The 20,091-nt window shown below is 52.8% G+C and overlaps 1 long non-coding RNA gene across 2 annotated transcripts; it reads right to left on the bottom strand.

Moving 5' to 3' along the window:
* Positions 1 to 10,043: 10,043 nt before the first annotated feature.
* LOC309657216 lies at positions 10,044 to 18,158 on the bottom strand. 2 transcript variants are annotated; one of them, XR_014261713.1, is made up of 3 exons: positions 14,174 to 18,158; positions 13,711 to 13,795; positions 10,044 to 10,373 (listed from the first exon to the last, which is right to left on the bottom strand). It is a non-coding gene; the product is annotated as an uncharacterized lncRNA (long non-coding RNA). The 2 variants fall into 2 exon arrangements; XR_014261712.1 differs by having other exon boundaries at positions 13,711 to 18,158.
* Positions 18,159 to 20,091: the final 1,933 nt, after the last annotated feature.

The following is a 20,091-nucleotide window of genomic DNA, read 5'->3' as shown; positions in this document are numbered from 1 at the left end:
CTGGGAGCTCTGGGGCTTTGGCTGGAATTCTGGATGGAGACTCTGGTCCGGGAAGTCATTGCCCTCCCTTCCCTTGATGCTGGGTAGGACTATGGCACCCCTGGCAGCTAACACTCATGGAGAGCCAACAAGCAGGCTCTTTGGGCTGGGAGGTGGGTGGAATTTGGACCCAAAGGAATAATCAATTTTTAAAACTCCTGGGCAGTGTTGCTTGCTGCTGGCATCCAGGGGCTGTAAGAGCTACTGTGGCTGGGAAGACGGGATATTGGCCAACGCCAAAAGTGGGTGGAAACTGCTGCCTATGCTTCCATCTTTCCCTTGTAGCTCATTAGAGGCACAGGTTGGGCAGAATATTTTCTGATCTTCTGTTCCCTTGGAGCTCTGACACCCCGATCCCTGGAGGCTTGTTATTTCTATAGATATTGAAAGATGACAAGCAGTCTCCTTGGCCATTGATTAATTTCCCTCAACAGAAACTCTGGCTGTTTGCAACTTCTCTCCCCCACCTCTTATTTCCAGAAAAGTCTCTAAGAGGGAGACTGCCTTTCCACATTCTGGCTTTGTATCTTTAGTTGAAGGAGTATATATGGCTGGAGGAGACTGTAAGCTCTCTCCCCTTGTCCCGTCTCATCTCAAGGCAGGAGTTAGATTCACATCGGTCTGTAAGGACACAGTCCTTTGCAGTTATGGATTTTTACATGGCGAAGGTGATGCTGAGCTGATGCTAATGTGATAATGTTGAAGATGACGTTGGCAAAGACGACAGGGAAGATCGAGAGAAAGGAGAGTGCAATAGCGATGTGGAACCTGCCCTGTGTCTAGGGCGATTATCTGGCTTAGACTGAAATGAGAAATGAGAAAATGAGAACTGGAAAGGTGGCAGTAATGGCAACAATGATGGTGAAAGTAGGGAACAGGAAAAAGGGAAAGCGAGGGCAAATGTATTGATATGAAGCTCCAGGTGAGGAATGGCAGCATAGAGAAGGGGTGAGGAGCCCAGATCCCAGGGCCAGACATTCTGGTTTTAAATTCCAGCTAACACTTACAACACTATAACTAACACTTATAGCTCAGGTTAGTTATTCAACCTCATTGAGTCTCAGCTTCCTCACCTGTCAAACGGGAATCGTTAATAGTACCTGTCTTGGAGGGTTGCTGGGACTACATGTAAAGTGTCAGCTCGCCGTAAACACTGTGTAAGGGTGTGCGATGTAAGGGTAGATAGGGGTTACAGCTACACCCACAGTCAGCGGCGCAGAGCACATCAGGCAGCCTGGGAAGGTTCCAGAGACCTTGGTCAGGCTCTACCCTTGTCTAGGCCTTGGTTGCCTTGTGAGTGAAAGGAGAATTGGAGTGAATAATATTCAGACCTCAAAAGTCCCCGGGGGCAGTAAAGCTTTCCGTGTGTGACCCACACACGGGAACATCCAGGCCCAGACAAGACCCTACAGGTTTGCAGGTCCAGGTGTAGACTCAGCAGGCATGCCTATCCCTGAGGTCAAACAGAGGCAGATGCTGGGGCAGGTTGGACCAGCCTCCTTTCAGGGGGGAGTGAAAGGTGAGAGGTCAGCTCCTGCCTTGTGGAGGCGGGGGCTCCAGCTGCCCCTCGCTCCAAGGCAGCTTCGAGGCTCCAAAATGCAGCTCTGATGGGGCCGTGCTGCAGATTTCAGTTATCCTGTGATGGACGTGAGGTTTCCCTAACGGAAGCAGCCTTTCCCAGTTCTGCCCCGTGTTCATATTCTCCACCAGTCTCTCCCTCCCCCTAGGGTCGGAGGACAGAAATGGGAAGCAGAGGTCACTCATGCACAGTGCCTGATGAAATCTTTACAGACTCCTCTTGTTGGGCCCACCCTCAGAAGGTCAGAGCCCTCTAACGTCTCCAGAACCAACAGGTGGCTCAGAGACTGCAGGGGAGAATCAGCCGCAGGAAGTTCTCCCTCATCCCTGCCCCAGAGGGAGCCCCTACTTCCGGCTCATGGGTCCCTGACAGTCAGGTCTAGGGGAGTGGGCTTGACCTTCCATGTCCAGGAGCCTTCGCCAGTCCCTCCCTCTCCCCACCATCAGCCACTCACCCTCCTGCAGGAGGGAGAAGAGCCCTGCCATGTCCTGAGTTCCAGTCCTGGCACCGTCACTCATATCATGGTCTACGGTCCTGGCATGAGTTGCATCCAGGAGCCAGGCCTGCATGGTGGGGACTGCCCTCCAGCCTACCCCTTGGCTCAGTGGCCTTCAGGATGTGTGTATATCTGCATTTGGTTGGTGCTTAGAAGACAAAGTACAAATACTGATACTAATCCACCTATTGAGCTCCGACTGTGTGTCGGGCTTTACACTAGATGTTCCTCATGCATCATCTCGCCGACTCCTCATTTACAGATGAGAATGCAGACTCAGAGAGGTTAGGTCACTTGCTCAAGGTCACACAGAAAGCATCAGAGTCTAGATTCACAGACCTCCTGATGCCAAAGTGTGCTCCTACCACTAAGCTATGCGCCGCCCGCCTGCACGGACATGAGGTCCCCCTCCTGACACTGAGTAAGCAGGGTGCACTGAGGACAGCGTGAAGAGCTGAGGGGTGGCCACTCTTTGGCCACAGATCCACCTCTCCACCCATGATCATGTGCACCTGAGACTGTCCAGGGAGCTTCCCAGGAAAGCTGGAGCAGAGCCCAGGGCTGCCCAGACAGCTCAAGGAGGCCACCAGGTCTCTGCTGAATCAGCAAACCCTCCTCAATAGACCCTCACCATGAGAACTCCCCCAATACCTCTCCCTAACCCCTGCCCATCAAGGTGGCCCTCTGACCTGTCTTGTCCCTGTTCCTCCTCCTATCTCCAGAATGTTCCCTGCAGCACCCCCAGGCTCCCCTCCTCCTGTAGCCACAGCCCCGTGTCTGGACTGGACTTAGACCAGTCCAGCCTGCAAATCTGCCAGTTGGGCTTCTTTTCGGGGGTCACAGCTTCTGAGGCATCTCTGCATCTTGCCTGTCCTTCTATAAATCACACGAGGACCCGCGTCCCCTCATTGCTCCCCCCCCCCCCCCCGCTCCTCCCTGCAACTTCTCCCCACTCACCAGCTACACAATGCAGGCAGGGGAAGGGGGTGCACTGGCAGAAACCAGCTTGTTTCTGAGGCTGGAAAACAGAACTGTAGGAAATTAACAGGCTGAGAAATGTCTGCTGGGCTCGCGTTTGTTTTGCACCCTCAGCCTTTCTGCAGCTCCCTCCTCCTGCCCCTGCCACCTCGATCTGGCTCCCCCACTTCCACCACTCAGCATGGGTGCCTGGGGCTTGGGGGTTATGCATCTGGGGCCTTGCAGGAAGGTACATCTTGGTGTGGGTGGGTGTGTTCCTGCATGTGTGTTTCTGTGTGTGTGTTTAGGGATGGCAGACCTGCCCCTCCTTCTCAGGCAGCTTAGCCAGAAACGCCCGCGGCAGAGACAATTGTGCGGGTGGGAATGCTGAGCGCAGACCGGCGGAGCCCACGGACAGGCAGAGAAGCACCACACAAGAAATTGATTCCATTAAAAAGTAATCTTAAATTTAATAAAAGTTATGATTTGATTATAGCCACAGAACCTACAGGCGAGAGGGAAGGGGGGTTGGATTCTAGTGATGGATAAACAGAAAGAAAAAAAAAGGGAGGGGGGATGGGGAGGAGAGAGAGATCCTTAGGTCTGGATGGATGAGAGGATGGAAAGACCTGGGGGTGGGGAACGAGACGATTTTCTCTCCCTCAGATGGAAGAAAAAAAGCCTATGGCTGGTTTCCAAAGAGGAAGCAGAGTGAGGAGTGAATGAAGAGATTCAAGGTGCTCTCAGGAGATGCAGTAGTTGGAGGAGGTTGGGGGCAGGGAGGCCAGGCCTGGGACAGGTGGGTATGCAAGAGGGAGGGCCCTGAGCCCTGCGAAGTAGGTGAGGAGCACAGAGCACCAATTTAGCAGTCAGAAAGGCAGTCCTGGGTTTAGATCCCTTGTCAGCCTCTTCCTTGCAGCGTGACTTAACCTTCAGACCCTCAGTTTCCTCCTCTGCTAAATGGGGCCGCAGAGGTAGCACCTACCTCTCAAGGTGGTCATGAGGATGAATAAAAGTTTGCAGGTGCAGTATCCAGCATCTCCTAGGTGCCCAATGAAGGATAATTCCCTTCCCATCCCTCCTGCACTGGGGGTCCTCACCCCAGCTCTGGCCCCTCCCATTTATTTGACAAGCACTGGTCCCTCCCATTTATTTGACAAGCAGTGTGGTCAACCCTAGTCCTCTCTTTCACTCTTCTTGCAGCGGTGGGGACTGAGTGGGCTTCATCTCCCATCTCAGTGAGGAGAGTTGGTTTTCCTGGGTGGAGTCTCATACTTTGTCCTTTGCCCATCTCTCTAGAGCACAAATAGGGTATGGGCACCGAGGAAAGCTACTCACTCTAGGATCCACTTCCGCAACGCACTAAGGGATCATCTGGAGGACACATTTCCCTGCCTACCCTCACCCCTGACCCTGCCTTTCCACCTGCCCCAATTCAGCCCAGAATCATGCTTAGAGCCAAAACCCTCCCAACCCCTGAGAAGTGCCCCTTGGGTGAGACTGCTCAGGCGCAGCCCTCAGCGACCATAATCAGTTCCTGTTATGCACAGCATTTGGCTCTCATGCAAACCTCCTGTTAGTTCCTTCCAACAAGCTTGGGCCCTGTCTCTGGGCCAGGCGGAGGGAGCCAGGGACCTGCAGGGTCAGCACCAGCACCGGTGAGTGGGGCCTGGGCAGAAAGCCAGATCATCACTGGGAGATGCTAAGTGAGGTGAGAGCCAGGGACCTCAGCTACCCGGGAATCCAGGAATTGGGAACCAGGAAATAGAGTCACGGCCACAGGAGTCTCCAGGGGACACAAGAAATCATTCTGGGGATAATGTGACCAGTTCTGCTCAGTCGTCTCCTCCCCTTCCAGGCTTTTTTAGCAAAGTAGCTCCACTTGAATTCGCTCTCACCCTCTGGCATAAAGACACCTGCTGGTCGGAGACACCGAGGGAGATAGGACTGATGGTATTAGCGTCTCCATTTTACTGATGAAGAAATTGAGGTCAGGGCTTCCCTGGTGGCGCAGTGGTTGAGAATCTGCCTGCCAATGCAGGGGACACGGGTTCGAGCCCTGGTCCGGGAAGATCCCACATGCCGCGGAGCAACTAGGCCCGTGAGCCACAACTACTGAGCCTGCGTGTCTGGAGCCTGTGCTCCACAACAAGAGAGACCGCGATAGTAAGAGGCCCGCACACCGCGATTAGGAGTGGCCCCCGCTTGCCGTAACTAGAGAAAGCCCTCGAACAGAAACAAAGACCCAGCACAGCCAAAAATAAATAAATAAAAAATAATAATAATAAATAAAAATAAAGGAATTCCTTTAAAAAAAAAAAATTGAGGTCAGAAAGGGTAAGCTATTTCCCCCAGACCACACAGCTTGCAATAGATGGATCTGGGACTGGAAACCAAGTGCTCAGACTCCAGTTACAGAGCACTTCCTTACCAGGTCCCCACAGCCTCCCGGACCAAGTCATCACTCATTCTGGCTACAGCTATAGAGCCGTCATCACCATGGCTGCCACCACACTGCGCGCTCTGCCTCTTTTGGCTCAGTCGCCACCGTGGTCCCCACCGCAGCAGCCTCTGGGCTCACACACTCATCCTCTTCGAGGAAGGGCAGCCCAGTCTTGGATTCTCACATCCCATGTGGTCTCCAGGAGGAAGAAACCATAGCCCTGAAGGTCGGGGGAGGGTGCACAGCAACCTGTAGCTGAGGGGCCCTGAGCATTGCCAGGGATCCGACTGGGCCTGCGGACACAATCTGGCCATTACCCTCAAAGAATGGCCACACCCGCCAGCTTTCCGGACCCCTTCACAGGACCACCCTGCCCCTGAACCGTGGCGGACGGGCCAGTTCCTGGGCCGGGATCTCCAGCAGGGCAGCCCTGCCGCTTTCCTCACCCACCACACGTCGGCTTTTCAAGACAGAGATCTTACCCTGCTACCCAACCTTAGTCCTGTCTGCTGCTCGTGTTCTTGTTTCATTCTCTGTACCGAGAGCAATCCAGCCACTCCCTATGATAAAATCCAGCCGTCCCACTCTTTTTCTTCCATGAGAACATGGAGGGCAATGGGTGGGGTGAAGGGATCATTTAGCGAAAGGTTCTCCAGGAGATGGCCCCCAGGCTGTGTTCTCCAAAGCAAATCCTTCCGCTTTACTTGAAATCGTCCCTAGCTCCCAGAATTGCCTGGGTGATCTTTAGAAGGAGCCACTGTGGAGTCCTCACTCTGTCCTGACACTCCTAATAAATCACCTTCCCCAGCCTCTCCCCAGAGGTGGCCTCCCACGATGAATAGAGAAGGGGGTCCAGGCAGGAAAAAGGTACTAACCTCAGCCAAGAGCCTACTCTGTGCCAGCCTCATGCTAGAGGCTTGGCCTATAGGAAGCCAGTTGATCCTTGCAACAGCCTGTGAGGCAACGCTTATGGTCCCCCACTTTGCAGTTAAGGAAGCAGAAGCTCAGATAGGTTAAGTGACTTATCCAGGGTCACACAGGAAGAAGATGGGAGAGCCAGGATTTGAACCTGAACACATCTGACTTGAAAGCTCATGCTCTTTCCACCCCAGGTGCCTTTCATCTCTGGTTCAGCCCCAGGGATGGCTCCTTCACAGGAAAAAGGTCTCCGCTCCAACTTGGCAGTATCTTTCAGAACGAAAAAATTCACACACACTTTGAGCCAGCAATCTCTCTTCTAGGAATGAATCCTCAAGAAACACTCATACGTGTGCACAAAGTTTATTAGGTGTTCACTGCACAAAATGTATTAGATGTTCTTGTTTGCAACAGTAAAAAATAAAAGTAGATACAACCTCAATGTCCATCAATAAGGGGGTGGATAAATAAACAGAATTACCATGCTGCTGTAAGAAATGATGGGGCGGACCTTAACTGCAAAGCATGGAAAGTTCTCTAAAACATAGAGTTAACAGGGGGAATGACAACTTCTTGAACATTGTATGTATTTTTATATATTGAATTTTATAGGTACACATCTACATATATGTATTTTGTTTATGTCTTTTTTTTTTTTAAAGCATTGATTGTTTCCCAGTGAGGGGAAGTGGGAGAGGTGGGGAAGAGTAAAGAGAGAAATAATTCCCAGGCACCGGACCCTCCACCCGCTCTGTCTTTCTTTAGGGCCGTGTCCTCCCTCTCACCCCTGAGAGGCAGACATCAGTGTGTCTGGGACAAGGGAAGGGAGTTTCTTATCAGTGCAGGGCATGACTTCCTCCCACCATGCCCATCCCCACCTGGCACCTCCTGCAAGCAGCACAGAGGAGGCCTGAGGTTGGTGGTCCCCAGGAGGTCATCTCATTAGGTTATAATCAATGGGGTTCCAGCACATCGTGCCGCTACAGCAAGGAAAGTTGTGGTCACCTTCCCTGGGTTGCTGCATGTGTGACGTGTCGGAGCTGAGCAACCTGGACTGTGGATGAGTCAAGCTTGTGACTTAGTTCCTCCTTCAGTCTCTCTTGTTTATCACTAAGTTTAGCATCCTGTAAATCAGATAAAATCTGGGGACTTCTGATAAGGAATGGATTGGGGAGGGGGGCAATGCTGAGCTCACGTGATAAGCGGGGATTGGTTGAATGTTTTCATTTGTCTTTAAAGATCTGTCTTGGAATGAGGCTTGCGTCATAAGAGCTATTAGTAGGGACGTCCGTTGCAACTGGCTGTTGACTGTCAAGATAAACTCCAACTGACCGTGCCTTCCTCCCCACCCTCTGTCGACCCACACCCTGTGCAGGCTGGGGGCTCGGGTGGACTTTGGTCAGTACACAGATAGCTTATGTAGCAGGAAAAAAACTTTCACCCCACCTCAGATTAATCCACCTGCAGAATCATCTTTGGCTGTGTGTTCCCTCCAATAAATTCTGGTATTCCTGTTTCACTGTTGAATGTCAGTTCAGTGATCCTAATGGACCAGCCCTCCCACTCCCACACTTTCCTATCAGACCTGGTCCTCACCCCTGCAATTGTCTCTGTCTCTGGGTGGTCTTTCTCTCCTTCTGTTTCTCTAAGCTGCTTTAGAGTCTCTTGGATGCAAATCCAACGCAAACTGGCTTAAGTTTTTTTTTGCTCACATAACTGAAAAGTCTAAGGTTAGTCAGGTATAGCTGGATCCAGGCACTCAGACGATGTCATCTGGCATCTGTCTCTCCTTTCCTTTGTGTTGGCTTTACTCTCTGGTAGCCACTCCATAAGTGTTTTAAGCAGCGCCAGGCTTAAACCTACCAACGTGACAAACCCAATGGAAAAAAAGCACTCCTTTTCCAGTTGTTCCACAAAACATCCACTGCTGACCTTATGGGATCAACTGTTATCGAGACTTGTGATCCAGGGTTGGAAGGCACAGATGGGCCAGCTCCAGTCATATGGCACCCTGAGATCTTGGGTACGGTCAGGTTTATTCAGCACTTTCTAAACCACATGGACAGAGGTAGGGAAGGGGTGGTTCCCTAGGGAAAATATGGGAGTGCTAGCAGCAGAAGGGAGATGGAAAGTGGGATGCAAATCAGCGTGACACTGACTTGGGGGAGGTCTTCACTTCTCTGGGTGTTAGTTCCCTTTTGTGAAAAACTGGGTATGATGTTGGATCTGATTCTCTGCTCTTGGACTGCTTCATAGCCTGGGTTGTTTTCAGAGCCTTGGGAGGTGATCTGCATGAAAGCACCTCCCAGATCTTTCAGTGTTACCACCATTCTCACCACTCCCTTCCCCATTTCTTCTCCTGGTGGAGACTCTGTTGTACAGAGCAGTACAGGGAAGAAAAAAAGAGAAAGGAAAAGATAGGCTGGGAAAGGAAGAGAAGGGAAAAGCAACAGAGACAGGGAGGGAGGCAGAAGTTCAATAGCAAACCTCTGAGGCTGTGCTGATGCTGGGCACCTCAGCCCACCTCCCTGCCCCTCCACGGCCCACATCCCCCAGCCTGGAAGTGGTACGTCATGGCTTAGCTGTGCCAGCACCTTGGCCGGGCTAGGCTCCAAGCCCCCACTGCTTTGTCAGGGTATCATTATCCCCATTCTGCAGCTCTTGTCACCTGGAGGTTCTTTCTTCTCCTCTGGCTCACATACCAAACCTGCACAGGTCCCTGTGTGCTTGCCTCCTAATTGCCATCTTCTCCAAGGCCCTCTCCATTGTGGCATAGTCAGTGCCTTTGCTCCTATGGGAACCATCCCTGCCTCAAGACCATTTCCCCCTCCTTTTGCCTCACTCTGACTGTGTTCTCTACTCTTTGTCTAGAGAGAGCCAAGGCCTCTGCTCCAGGGAGCCTCCTTGTCCTCCCTAGGTGGGAGGTCAGAGGTCAGAGGAGGTACAACCAGGGTGCTGGACATATCCGGTCAACTGATCACCTAGTGAGAACTGAGCACTCACCCAGTGTCTGGTCTACGATGCATCCACAGTCTTCTTCACAGCTTCAAGTTGGCTGCTCCTTTACTGGTTATTGCATACGGAGAACGCTCTTTCCCTGGGTCCCTTGTCTTTGTCTAGGATGTGTGTGCAACCTTCACTTGGGTTTTAGGAGACAGCAAGGGCCCTGAGATTTGCTCCAATGTATAATCCTTGGACAAGTCTCTTCCCCTCTGGGCTTCTCAGCTGCTCCAGAATGAAGAGGTCGAAACTAGATCAGGGATGTAAATTCTGGCACGCATGCTACCATTTCTAATCCAGTGCCCATGGCAGACATTGCTAATCAATAACGACAATTTCTTCTCAGGACACACTCCAGGCAGCTGCTATTCATCATTCAGCATTAGCTCATGACTTGAAACTCCTTTGCCACTCCTGGACTTGTTGATCTCTAAGGGCCTTTCCAACACTGACAGTCAAGGATTCTTTTGGCCTGGTTGAATCAATATCACTTCCCTCATTTCCCATTTCTCCCTCCAGCTCATTCTTTTGATCATCCCATTCCTCTCTCTCCCATCTTGCCTTATGCCTAAGTTCCTGCTGCTGAGTCCATGTATACCCTAGATGATGTCTGGGTCTCCAAGGTTCTGTTTACTGTCATTCAACTTCAGGCTCTTTGAAAGTTACATTTTCCAGGCAGTCACACTTACACATGTTGGGCGGTTCAGTGCCATTGGCTTGGGGGAGGGAAGCAATGATAGGGACACCATAGACAATCAGAGGAGAAGCAGGAGTGATGTGACCAGAGAAGTATTAAGAAAGAGATAACAGGGTGGGCAAACAGAGGGGCTAGAGTTAAATGCATGTCTCAAGGCCATACTGGTAGGAGTGGTGAGGGGGAGTTTGCATGGAATGTATTTTGGATCCCCAAGGTCACAGTAGGAGTGAGGATCAGGTAGGACCTAAAAGCGAAGGACAAACAGAACATATAAGTTCAATAGCAAACCTCTGAGGTTGTAGCTCAGCTGACAAACAGGAGAAGGGAAAGGGGATTCTTTGGTGGGGAGGAGCTATCAAGAATTACAATAATGACGTGGTATTTTAGTGGGTGCTTTATGAGCATAAAAGCATCCCTTAATTATTGATCAGAAGAGTTTGACACAGGAAGGTGAGTGCTGGCCAGCAGCCAACTAGAGGGTTAAAGCAAAGCCTGACCCAAGTTGCAGGACATTCCCATTAGAACTGCTTGGAGGGACTTCCCTGGCAGTCCAGTGGTTAAGACTTCGACTTCCAATGCAGAGGGTGCAGGTTCAATCTCTGGTCAGGGATCTAAGATCCCACATGCCTTGTGGCCAAAAAAATAAAAAATCCAAAACATAAGACAGAAGCAATGTTGTAACAAATTCAATAAAGACTTTAAAACTGGTCCACATCAAAAAACTCTTTAAAAAAAAAAAGAACTGCTTGGAGCATTTTTGGAATTTCAGGAAATGCTGCCAACTTTACCCAAGGGGCCTGTGTACTTGTGGGACATGCATGCACAAGGGCCAATCAGCCAGGAGCAGAGTGACTACAAGAAAGCCACTTATCTGTAGGCCTGGGTTCAAATCCCACCTCAAGCACTTACTAACTATGAGACTTTCGCCTCAGTTTTCTCATCTGTAAGATGAGGAGGAGTAGCATGTAACTTATAGGTCGCTGCAAATATTAAATGTCTGGGAAGTGCTCAGCACAGGGTCAGGCTTGTGATTGATAATAACTGGTAGCTGGTAATGCGAGCATTATTATTACCATTGGTGATGCATCTCAGGGGTCCCATGAGTGACCCCCTAATCTACTCACTGTACATATGCCGGGTGCTGGCCTAAGTGTTTACCTGTGTTACCAACTTTAATGGTGGGATTCTCCCAGGCATAGGCACACCATCGAATTTCCATGTGACAGATACATTTTGTCTAAACCCAAAAGGCTGCAATTCAAAATGCCTGCTCTCGGATGGGGATGGTGTGCTGTATAGGAAGAGCTGGACAGCTCCCTTTGGGCCTGAGAGGAGGGGCTAATTCTTTTTAGGATGCAAAAGCCAGATGTGGGGAAGAGCACCAAGGCCAGGCAACAGGCTGGGAAAGGGTCCCAAGATGCCGACCAGAGAGAGGGGCAGCTTCTCTAGTCAGTCTTTGTCTCTTTCACTGTTATGCTGTGGGCGGGCCCTGCTGAGGCTGCCAGCCCCGCCCAGCCTCCCGCTGAAGGAGATGTAAGGCCAGCGGGGCTTGTGAGGCTGCTGCAGGAGCCTGCCAGGCTGGGGTTAGCAAGGGTCAGTCGGCTGTCGGGATGCCATTTACTAGTGTGACCTGGGGCTAGGGTCAGCTCTGTGAGCAGTCCGTGCCTCAGTTTACTCGCCAATAAGTTAGGGGTGGGGACTTCCCTTGTGGTCCAGTGGTTAAGAATCCGCACTTCCACTGCAGGGGACATGGGTTCGATCCTTGGTCTAAGATCCCACATGCCACGTGGTGAGGCCGAAAATTTTTTTAAATTGTAAAAAGTTAAAGTTACAAAAAAATAAAAAATAAGTAAATTAGGGATGATAAAAATGGGCTCCTGAGGGGACTGAGAATGAAGCACATGTAGTATTTAGCCCAGGTCCGATATACAGTAAGTGCTTAAAAAAATGTTAGCTATTACTCTTCCAATTATTACTATCGTTCGTGAGGTCCCCAAATGTACCAGGATTGGGCAGTTACACAAATTCCAGCCAGAAAGTCCATCAGGCCCAGTGCGGGAGTGAATCTTATCAAAGTCCAGCACGATTTGGTCCCAGTCCTTCTGCCACCCTGTGGAAGCAGCCTGGGTCAGCCACAGAGGGTCTGGAGTGTCCCTTCCGGCCAGTGAGGAGCCCCCTTTCCCATGGCCATCTGATCACACAGCTGGGAAAGACAAGGGGATCTTAGATGGTGCCACTCCTGAACCCCTTTGGCCTCTGTCATGGCCAGGGTCCAGGAGGAGGCAGAGGGATGGGGAACAGATGTCTCTGAACAGCGCTGCCCAAAGTGGCCATCCTGCCCATTCCTGGGAAGCAGAGCAGGGGATAGGGCCCGAACCTGCTGGGATTTCCCTGGATTTCAGTTCTGACTCTGGATGTACGGGGCTGGCCATGGGGGAAAGGAGCCCCCCACCTCGCCCAGCAATTGCTGAGGAAGTAGGAGAGGAGCAATTGTTCATGATGACAGACAGGGGAGGCCACAGGGAGACCCAGACCCTCTCTGTTAGGGACCTTAGCTCAAGAGCCCCGCCCAGGAGGGTGTTCTCCCTCTTCCTGTGCCCATCCTCCACTCCTGCCTTCTTTCTCATCAGGAACAGGCTGCATTCCTGTGTTTACCTGGGAGGGTGGAAGCTGCTGTGTCTAGGTATTTCTCTGGACACGATCCTTTCTTGTTCCCACCCGGCGGATGCCTGGGCTGGATTGTGTATTTCCGGAGTTGCCTACTTGAAACGCAGGCTTTTATTTTTAGAAGATTACAAATGCAGGGGGCTGGGAAGAAAGGCCTGGGGGCCCAGAGCCGGGGTGGGGGAGAAACTCAGGGGTCTGAATATGGTGACTCTGGAACGGGAGTGGAGGGAGGCATGAAGGGGAATAAGTGAGATGGTGGGAAAAGCGAGGTGAGGAAGTAGGGGGATCCCACTCTCCCAGCACCCTGAGCAGGGATCAGAGTCTTTACCCAGTTAGGCTGGGGAGGGCGGGAGGGGGGAGGGGGGAGGGGGAAGGGTCAAGGGTCACCTCTCTGGCATGTAGCTGGATCCCCAGGGAGGCTGAGGAGTCTGGGAACGAGGCTGAGCAAGCTGCTCCCCTCCCCACTCCCCGAGGCCTTGGGGACTGGGAGGGCAGCTTCCTGCACGGGCAGCTCCTCAGTCCCCTGGGGCTGGGGACGTCTTAACCCTTCTGGTGCCGGTATCGGGGAAGGCAGGGAGCAACACAGACGTGCACCCATGTCCTCCGGGGCGTGGCTCAAACGCTGTGCCCCGCACTGGTGTGTGCCTTCCTCATGCTGTCCTTCTTAACACACATCCCCGGGTCCCACCCCCAAAGCCCCAGATGGCCTGAAGCGGCAAGAATTCAGCTGATTCCCTCCCCCCAGAGCACAGAGAGAGGGAAATGGGGGCACTTCCCCCCCAGGGATGGTTGGCACAGCATCTGTTCCTTCCCTGGTGGGTGTGAGGGGATGTCAGACAGGACTTAGAGCTCAGAAGATTAGGAAGTCCCCGTCCTGCTATAAATGGGAGGCCCCGGGCTGAGGGGAAACTCACCTTAAAGTCCGGAGCCCTGGTTTGCATGCCCATATCTGTGTGACCTTGGGGAGTTACTTAACTCCCTGGGCTTCAGATGCAGCCTCTGAAAAACATGAGGATGTCAGACCAGAGATGATCTGGTGCCATAAGGGGCAGACCCTTCTCTTGGCCCTTCATTCCTTGGAGTCCCCTGGCCAACGCAGCCCCATGTCCCCGGACACTGAACTTCAGGGCTTTCCTCTCCACCTGCTCCATGGAGGCAGGAAAACATTCGCTTTCTCCCCCCACCCCCCAGTAAGCGTGCCCAGCACGGTGCCTTTCACAATCCTTCCAGCAAGCTTGTGACCGATAAGTAAATAGATGAACCACCCACCCTTCACTTAAGGATGGGATGTCTTTTTCTCTTTCCATTGTCCCCTCAAGAGCACAAGACTAGGGGCAGAAGGTCCTGGCCTGGGTTCAAGTTCTGACTGTTACTCACCAGCTGAGGCTTCAGGCAAGTCACATTGCCCCTCCAAACCTCAATTTCTTTTCTCTGCAAAGTAGGGATTAGAAATAAAACATCTACCTTATGGACTTGCCAGGATAAATCCAAAGAGCCTTTGTAAATTCTAAAGCAAAAGTATTATATACAGAAAAGCCAGGAAGTATGATTATCAGTTACATTATTATTAATCCTACACCGGGTTCAGGGGTAGTATTGCGTGGTGGTTTTAGCCTGAGGAGTCTTGATAGTCGCCTGACTTTGGGCAAGTTTCTTAACCTCTCTGAGCCTTAGTTTTCTCATCTGCAAAATGGGGATTCTAATAGTACCTACAGCAAAGGGTTGCTGTGGGCGTAAAAGAGAGAGTACACATAAATGGTCTGCACAGTGCCTGGAGCATAGCAAACTCCACAAATAGCGGCGGTTATTATTTTAACACCCCTCCCCAGTAATTCCTCCAGCTGCTTCACCCCCGCCCTCCCACCTGGAGGAGGTGGTGGTCTCACCTCACCCGTACCTTCCTTCCCTGAGGCAGACATCCCAGCCTCATCTGGATGAAAATGTATCCCGAGGAAGCTGCCTTCCCCGCAGCCCTCAGAGGAGGCAGGGCGGGAGTGAGTGCCGCTGAGAGGAGGCCGGAGGAGGAGGGCACTGTGAAGGGCTGTGTGGCAGCCGGGGGATGGGGATCAGAGGCTGTCCCCGCACGCCAACCAGCCGCCCGCCTGGGATTGAGGCCACTCCGCCTGCCAGGCTGGGCCTCATCGATGCTGGGAGCTGCTTATCAGGTTAGCGTGGAGCCGCTGTCTCTGCACATTACTCGACCCATCCGTCCCCGCTCTCCTGCGTGCTCTGCCTTCCCCCAGCTCTGCCTGTGCTAACTAGCTAATTGGATCTTGGCTAACCTGGTTATGGGCCAAGTCAGCCTAGCTCCTCTGCCTCCAGAAGCACGGGTGGGGGCAGGGCAGAGCGGCTGTGCATGCGTGTGAACATGTGTGTCCGTGTGGAGGAACCTGTCTCGAGCCCTTGTTCCAGTCCTCCCGGGACCCCCTGGGCCCGCGGAGACTGGATCTTGCTGGCGCCCGAGGTGAGCCCAGAGCACCCCAGTCCGCCGTGAGTGGTTGAGGGCATGAGGGCACACCCCCATTCCAAACCTCAGCTCTGCCACTAACATCATCTAGTTGGCTTCGGGGCGGCTGAGCCTCAGCTTCCTCCTTTGTAAATTGTATTATGGAACAATAAGATTGCCACCTCGGGTGGCTGTGTAGACGGAAGATGCTCTCCAGTGCCGGGCACTTAGTAGGCACTCCGGGAGTGATAATTGTGATCTGTGATCACTTCGTCATCGTCGTTGTCATCATCATTAGGCATGCTGGGTTCCTGCCACTTCCCCCCATCCTGTGGTTGGGGGTGGGAGGGATCTCAGAGTGGGGAGCGGGAGAGGCTTTCATTCACAGTTCCTTGCAGGTGTTTCCTCTGGGGCAAGACTCCAATCTCTTCAATTGTTCCTTATGCAAATGTTATGCTAATACTCACGTCAGCACACTCCAGAGCTCCGGGAAGGTGAAGGGTGGGCTGATTCCCCAGGTTTCACATCGGCCCGGTCCATTCCCTTCCTCCCACAAAGAGAAGCAAGTGCTGGTCCCCTGACAACACCAGTCCTCAGGGCAGAGAGAGCGAGAGAGACCCCGGTTGAGAGAGAAACAAAGAAAGGCCCCAGTCTTGGTAGGAGATGGACAGCCTCGTCATTGCCATAATCACCGACATCAAAAAGGCCTTTGGAAACGTCAGATTCTTCCCCGCCCTGTGCAGGCTACTCTACAATTACAGAGGCGCAGCCCCGGGCCCTGGGGAGCTGGCGTGGGGGTGGGGAGGAGCTGGGGGAAGGGAGGGGAAGGAGGGGAGAGCGCTAGGGTTTGCTAGCAGGCGAGGGGCCGCTCTCTCATTGTCCTTGAGGGCAGGGGCCTTGCTCAGGCCCCTCCCAGCATCCCAGCTCCTGGCCGAGGCCGGGCTCACAATCAAGTGGGGAGACCGAGATTAGGAAAGTGATCCTGAGTCGGCCACAGTGGGGCTTGTCCTGCTCTGCTTTCACTTTCTGACCACCTGTGTGACCCGTCACCTCTGTCATGTTTTGTCAGCTGTTAAAGGGGCATGAGAATCCCTGCTTCTTTATGTTCCTGTGAGAATTCAGTGAGATGCTGTAGGCCTCACCCAAAGATGATCATAACTGGCAAGCAGAGTGAGAGCAAAAGAAAAACAAATGCCCATTCCCGCTCCGTGGCCCACAGCAGGGCAGTCAGACAAAACTGGTGCCATTTTGCACCTGGCAACATGACACGGGGTCTCCACTGAACATCTAACCTGCCCTCTGGGTTAATGTTGGACAAGATTTGCAGTTGAACCTTAGCTTCTGGCACTGTCCTGTGTTAGAACAGAGGTGGGAGGGGAAGTGTACTTGTGTAGGCACAAGTATAGCCGAGGCGAGGAGTGCTGACGAGGCCAATGTGGAACCAGCCTGTTCCCTGGGTGAACCCCCTGAACATACCGCCTTTGTTTTGCTGAGATGTCAGGCCTCTAGGCAGCTCAACTGACTGTGACCCCTCCACACCCCGTGAGAGGAGCCCCAGCCCTTGGAGCCTACTCCAGGGAGGTAGTAGGTGCTCAATAAATACAAATGGGATGGAATGGGGAGACAGCCACGAGGACGCTGCCAAATAGATAACCAATTGTGCAAGCATCAGGCCGCTGTAATTAGACCAAGGAGAACAGTCAGTTATGAATATCAGATGCCTGGTGGGGTTAGCAGCCATTGAGGGTGGCTGTAATGATGAGAGAGGCAACTCCTGTGCCCTCAGGGCCTCCCCTCCCTGATGGCCTTCTGAAGAGGGCTGAACAGCACCAAGTGCCCTCGCTGCCTCAGAATCCCTCTGCCTTCCTTGCGGTGCCCAAGATGGTCTCCGTCCGGGTGCCCCACCATTAGGGTCCCTGCTTCTCCCATTCCTCCTCCCTCCTAGAACCCACCCCACCCCCAGCCTTCTATCTGCACCTCCATTATGATGCCTATTAGGATGGAGCCCAATTACAGTTCTTTATGCCCAAGCCTTATTGCCTCCGTGGGATTCTAAACTCCCCAGGGCAGGATTTATCCGGTGGTGTCCATTGCTGCATCCCCAGTGGTGGAAGCCAGCCCCTGGCCTGTAAAGGATGCTTAATAAATTCATGTTGAAATGGAAAATTAGGGTGAGGAGGAGAAGGGGAGTTGGAGAGAAGGGAGAGAAAGACCTCAGAGAAGGAGAAGAAGGGAGAGCGAGAGGAGAGGGGAGAAGGAAGGAAGACAGGGAAGAAGGAAGAGGGGACAGTGAGGCAGCCATGTTGTTCTCTGATGGGGAACACGGCCTCGTCCTCCTTTGGTGCTTATAGTCTACTTGGAAACATAAGGTGGCCACACAAAGAGCCCTGCCCCTGTCCTTCTGCCCTGTTGCCGGCTCCTGCATCCGTGACCTGGACCTGCTCTCTCTGCCCTGGCAGTCCAGGCTCCCCTCACTCCCCGGCTCCCCTTGGCAACCCGGCTCTGAGGAAGTGCTCCTGGGTGCCATCCAGGCAGTGGGGGCCGGGCAGGAACCATGCCAAGCCAGGGAGCACGGCCAGGAAGGAGTCAGCAAGGCAGATGCCGCCCCTCTCTTGCTGCCTTGATTAGAGAAATTGAGATGTTAATAATATTCCGAGATGCAAGGTGCTAATTAAAGTTAATTACTGTTTCCTTGTGAAGTAACCTCTCCTCATGTTTACCAGGAGCAAGGCTGCCAGCCGCTCCCCTGGCTCGTGCCAATCACGATGCCCGCTGCTGTGTCCCTACACCCTCACAGGTGCCCTCAGCTGCCCCAGTTCAGCCCAGGCAGGCACTGAGACTTACTGGGCCCTGCCTCTTGGTGCAGTACCAGACCAGCCCTGTTGAGGTGCATGGGGCACACGGGCGGGAGGGAGTATCCTGTGGGCCTGGGGACAGGACAAGTGGCCTTAGACGTTGGCACCCCTGTCCTCTGCCACCTCCTGCAGAGTCTTGCCCTGTCTCTTTCCAGTTCCTGGACCTGGAGCAAGTTACTTTACCTCTTAGCATCTCAGTTTTCATATCTGTAAATGGGGCTAATAATTCCTACCTTGTACAGTTGTTGTGAGGATCAAATGAGACACTGCCTCTAAAATGCTCACCACAATCACATAGTTGGGATTTAATAAGCTCTCAATTAAGGTTAACTGTGATTGTTGTTGTCTTTGTTAATAATCATCTCCCTCCCAAATCCCTCTCCTGTGTGGTCTGACTGCCGGACTGGCAGTGGGTGAGCTGAGTAGGCACTTGTTCTCTACGCATACTGGGGACACCACCCCAGGCACACTGCACACCCCCACACACCAACACCCTGCCTTGTGGAGGGCCTCCCCATCCTTAGCCCCCCAATACAGCCTCTTCTCATGGCCCTGTCCCTGGTCTCAGCCTCACCTGGGGAAGTAGAGAGCAGAAGAGGGAGGAAGCTGATAGGGTTCTCTCAGGGGTAGAGTTCTGCGAAGCTGCATGTGTGTGTGTGTGTGTGTGTGTGTGTGTGTGTGTGTGTGTGTGTGTGTGTGTGTGTGTGTGTGTGTCCACGCTTGTGTTCCAGGCTTCATAGGGCTTTGAGGGAGAGGCCGCCCTCTTGGGATGCAAGTCAGGTTGCCATGACAACCACTGCAGGTGCACAGCACCTCCAATCTTTTCTGCTTCCCCCTCCACAGCCACTCTGGCCAATTCTGGGGGAGACACCATCTCTCTGATGGGAGTCTCCCCAACCGCACCCCAGGCTACCACCCCTGTCCCTTGCCTGCCTTCTCAGGAAGCCCCAGGGCTCAGGAGGGGGCCAGGGACAAGGAAGAGCCCTGGGAAAGGATTCCTCTTTCAAGCCCAGGTTCCTCTAGGGGCTTAGTGCTAATGAGTTGATATTGCCATCACCTTTGATTTGGGCAGATGGAGGCTTCTGAAGCTTGGGTAATCAAAGAGTCAGGACCCCCTACTGGCTTTGTGTACCTCCCTCCTGCCCTGGGAAGATCCCTGGCTCTTTCTCTGAGGGCGGCACTGGTTAGCGCAGCCTGGGGCATTTCCTGTTTATGGGCTTAGAAGGGCAAGTGAAGGGGACCTCTGTCTGGGCATCTGGCCCAGATTTGGGGGTGAGGGTGAGCTGGAGGGACACTGATGGTACCAGCAGGCCCTGGGAAACTCCCATGGCTCAGCTATTCCTGGTGGGTTTCTGCATTCCACCCACTCTGGCCCCAAACCCAAATTCCAAGCGTAGACTTACTGAGGGTAGAGCCTGTCCTTGGCTTTCTATTCCAGGCTTGATCTCCTTCTGCTCAAAGGCACCTGCCTCTAGCCCCTCTGGGGGCCTGGATCCTTTCACCCAAAGCCCATGCCTCATGGCTCCAGCTTCATCTACCTCCATCTCAGCTCCCTCCTCACATCCCCCTCTTCCCCAGTCTCTCTCTCATCCCCATCCCACCCACGCCCCTCACTTTCCACACGTCCTTCCCCCTCTCCACCACAACCCTTCCCACCTGTATCCCTGTTCACCTGTGGCTGCCCTCCCTCTGCCTCCCTTTTCTTGCTCTGGCTGCAGACTCCCCAAGCAGATTTCCTCCCATTCATTCATTCATTCATTCAGGGCTGGTAAATAAGTTAAACAAGATTCTTGCCTCCTGCAAGCTTTTATTCTAGTGGGAAGAGACAGAAATTGAACAAGTAAACAAATAAATGAAATAATGATAGATTGACCAAGGTCAAGGAAAAGGATAAAGGGGAATCTGTGACAGAGATCACAAGGGCACTTTCTAATCCCCCACTTAGATGTGGAGTCAGGAAAAGGACCATGGAGAGCAGCTGACAGGGGCCACCT

This window comes from Balaenoptera physalus (genome assembly GCF_965194825.1).
Source record: "Balaenoptera physalus genome assembly, chromosome: 3".
Classification (NCBI taxonomy): Eukaryota; Metazoa; Chordata; class Mammalia; order Artiodactyla; family Balaenopteridae; genus Balaenoptera; species Balaenoptera physalus.
This window is presented reverse-complemented; position numbering and strand designations above follow the sequence as displayed.